This window comes from Macaca thibetana, chromosome 15, assembly GCF_024542745.1.
Source record: "Macaca thibetana thibetana isolate TM-01 chromosome 15, ASM2454274v1, whole genome shotgun sequence".
Lineage (NCBI taxonomy): Eukaryota > Metazoa > Chordata > Mammalia > Primates > Cercopithecidae > Macaca > Macaca thibetana.
In genome coordinates, this window is record NC_065592.1 from 67,466,463 (window position 1) to 67,470,745 (window position 4,283).

Sequence of the window (4,283 nt, forward strand, 5' to 3'; positions counted from 1 at the left end):
CACCGTAACCTCTGCCTCCCAGTTTCAAGTGATTCTCCTGCCGCAGCCTCCCGAGTAGCTGGGATTACAGGTGTGTACCACCATACCCAGCTAATTTTTGTATTTTTAGTAAAGACCAGGTTTCACCATGTTGGCCAGGCTGGTCTCGAACTCCTGACCTTAAGTGATCCACCTGCCTCGGCCTCACAAAGTGCTGGGATTACAGGTGTGAGCCACCATGCCTGGCCTACATGCTTTACATTTTCAAGTGTGGTCTGCCTGTCCTGCATTTGTCACTGTCGTCTGCCCACGCTTTGAGTGAAATGCACTTGGGATTTATCTGAGTTTCCCCTCCTGCTTGCAAAGTCTTTGTCTGGATTTGGCAGGCAGTTTGCCATGGCGCCCTGTGCTTTCCACTGACCAAGCTGCCCCTCTTTCCTGATGGGTCCCTCCTGTTTCACTGGCCACACCTCTTCGGTGCTTTATAAGATAGGTTCTATCACTCCTAAATATTTAACTCCCAACATGGGTTAAAATTTTATAGTTGAATGAAACAATTAAGCACTACTAATGTATTCTGATAAAATGAAGTTACATCGAAAAACTAGTGTGTGGGATGTGCTAGATGCTAGTGTTTGAGGAAAGCTAGGCTTCATTAGAGCAGGGTGATGAGCAAAACACTTGTGGAGATTTTGAAGAAAACTGTTGGCCATGTTCAGATGCTTTAGAAATTTAAAGTACGGGTCCTTTATGCATCCTGATTTTACTTCCAAATATGTGGTTTTTATTTCCTTTGGGCTCCATGTATCACTGACAAAAGTCACTTGAACCAGTTGTTTAATCATGCCGCTCCTGGCTCAAATGTGTCTTAGGCACCCCACTGCACAGAAAAACAAGTCCACACCTTACTTAGTACTAGAGGCACCTACAACTTAGCTTCTAATGTTCCAGTCTAATTCCCCATTTTGGTTCTAATGAAGCTCTAGCTCCTTCACTCATGTTGCCATTTTCCAAACATGATTGGCATATACTGGCCTCATGTTTTTATTTAAACTTACCTTTTTCTGGGATGACCTTTTCCTCAACATGTTCCTGGCTTATTCACTCTTTAAGGCCGGCCTCAAATCCCTTATCCTTCAGAAAGTTTTATGTCAAATGAGCTAATATGTGTTAAAGTGTGTCTTGTCGAAAGTACCTAGAATATAATGAACATTTAAAACTCGTAGCTATTATTAATCAGAGCTCATCTTTCTTTTTGCGCCCATAAATTTTTATCTCTGGAACAGTCTTTTTCAAATGTTATATATTACTTATTAAAACACAAAAATCTATGCTCCAAAAATAAAATGTTGGAACGTTGGTTTAAACACAGTTAAAGAAATTTGTTTTGACAGACTTATCAGAATGTCAAAGATAGCAATATATCATAAATCTTCACTGGGGACCAAAAATATCGAGAGAGATTCAAGTTCCAAGGAATACATTTGTGGGATGCACACCTATACCACACCAATTTTAAACTGATAGAGTGATTTAGCCCCAGAAGGCCTGGGGCTCCTTCCGCTTTTGACCTCCATAATGTGTAACAGATGTGTCACGTAGCAGGCTTTACTACTTCTTTTTTTCTGTTTCAGATAGCATATTGTGTAGTAGATTTTTCCTATGGAAACTGGACAGGAGTTGAAAGCCAGAAAGGGTCGAGAGGATGTGTTTATTATTTTTGAGGAATTAACTGAGCTTCGAGTGGTGAAAAGAAAAACCTCTGTGTATTGTCCAACATGAAGGAAGCATGGACCTGGAGAGGGAAATATTGGGTCAGCTTTTGGCAAATCCACTAAGTTACAACAAAATAATGTAGTTGATATTGGAAGGTTAGAGTGTAAAGTACAAGCCAGTCCTCTCATGGTCAAATATGTTTCTCAGTTGGTTGTTCTTACTCATTAAGTTCTTGTACATGGGTGTATTTTTATATTCCAATTACCTATTATCTTTCTAGCTTGTTAAATTTGACCAAAGCATCGATTATACATGCTTCGAGTCAAGAATGCTATCATTCCAAACTCAATAACAGGCTTAAGAAGTTTTGATTTTCAATACGATTTAAAAATTTATATTACTGAAGAATTTAATACAACCCCCTAATTTTATACATGAGCCATCTTTAATGGTACCAATAATCTATGGTGAAACTGGGACTAAAACTCAGGTTCTCTGATAATAAGTGACTTTTAATTTAAGACAAGTGTTTGAAAATGATGTTTTTTTCAAGAATCCAATACTTAAATAATTTATAATAGTATCTTATCGTGTTAGCTTAATTGAAGGAAATTAAGCAAGCATTAGTCTTGCACACTTGAAGTTGGTGTAAAGGAGATGAATAGTAGCTAATTATTATTATTAATTTATTGAGCTGTACTCCCAAAGTTCAGACATTAAACCATTAGAATATATATTTATATATTAGGCACCCCACTGCTTAGAAAAACAAGTCCACATTTTACTTAGTACTAGAAGCACCTACAACTTGTACATGGGTGTATATATATATATATTCTAAGGTATACAAATTTCTAGCAAGAAGCTACCTGAAAGATTTTTTAGCTTCAACTCTTTCCTTAACAGAGTAGGAAAGTATGGATGAACAATTTGCTTAGCAAGTATTAAAGTTCACCGATACATCATATCTGTGATTTGGAGCTCAGTTAAGTTTTATCTGTTCTCCCCATAGCAATATCAGGCAAATTACCATATCGGTTTATTATTGTGCCAGTTACTAAATCTTGAGACAACTACATAGAAACAAGACTAAACAAAAATGATATTTTGATTACTATTGTGTTTACTATTGATACAAGTTCTCTATACAAGCTTGATTAAATGTTTATGTTTGTATAATAGTGACTGTCATATCAAGTTACCAGGCAGAGCCATTTTGTGGCTAATTTAATATTTTGTGCATTTAGAAAAGCATGTGTATGTTGTGTAGTCAATTGACATATATATGCTTTTAAAGCACATTCAGTAAATGGAAGTGCATTACAAATGGATAAATTTAGATTAGTGATGAACATCATTAAAATGTTTTTATAAGAAGATGCAAGTTCCATTTATAAGGAAATTTTAGTAATAAAAAATTAAGGATTACCCTACACGTTTTAGAGAAGTAAGTGTAGCAGATGAAATAGCTTACACCCACATTAAAACATGTGGAACACCCCGGGAGCATCAGCCATTTAGGTTTCAACAACCCATGCTCGTCTGTGCACGCACAGTGCAACAGTGACACCACCGGGCCAGCTTTCTCAGACTTCTGGGGCTTTTCAACGTGCTAAAAGAAGCTAGATGCTTACAAGAAATGCAAGAGTTTGGGGAAAATGTGCAGACGATTATGAAACTCTGCTTTTAAATTATTCGGGGAATCTTTCCAGCAATACTTTTAAAGTGCTGGTTCTGTTTTTGATGTGTTTTCCTCATTGACCTGAGTAAATACAGAAAAAATTCGATGATCATTATGACTGACGAAGTAAATGATGGCTGTTCCTGATACTTCAGGCAATGTTGTCACTTGGTTAAAGACCTTCCCATTTGGTTAAAATTCTCCAAGGAAAAATAAACCCACAAGAGAACACGTGAAAGCCAGGAAACACCTTAATCCTCTTCTGGAATCCAAGCACTAGAGGGCAGTAGAGTCCATGCTACTTCTGCTGTGTTCTCCCGTATCCGTTACCCTCCCCCGCTCAACCCGCCCCGCCAGCTCCCACCCTGTCCTCCCACTGACTCCGCATCTTTCACATTTCTTCTGAGTGGCTCTAAGAACTTTTCAGAAAAAGTAAAATTTCAGTACTTTTACTTCCAAAGTACTGGAGCATTACATTTTCTCAGAAACTTGTACAAAAGTAGAAAGTAAGATACAACTTTTTCCAGATTTGAGGATATGGTTATATTCTGTTTGCTTCCATGAAAATTAGCTGTTTCTTACAGTACATGTTTTGGGCAAAAAGAAGGGTATCGCACAGGCTTTAGTGGTTATTGCAAAAATTAATATCAAGCACTAAATCAATGAATTCTTAAGTCAACTCTTAAGGAATGCCTCCATTTGTAAAAATCCAACTTAAGTTGGGAAAATATAAAAGTGAAAAAGCCAGGCTCTTTGTATTCAGAACAAAAAGAAAATGAATTATATATGAAGAACTTAAAATAATTGCCACAGGAAGTACTCAACATTTAGAAGCCTGGCTATTCATTGACATTACTATTTAGTGTCATTGCTGGAATTTGGAAGATAATAATGACATTTTAAAATA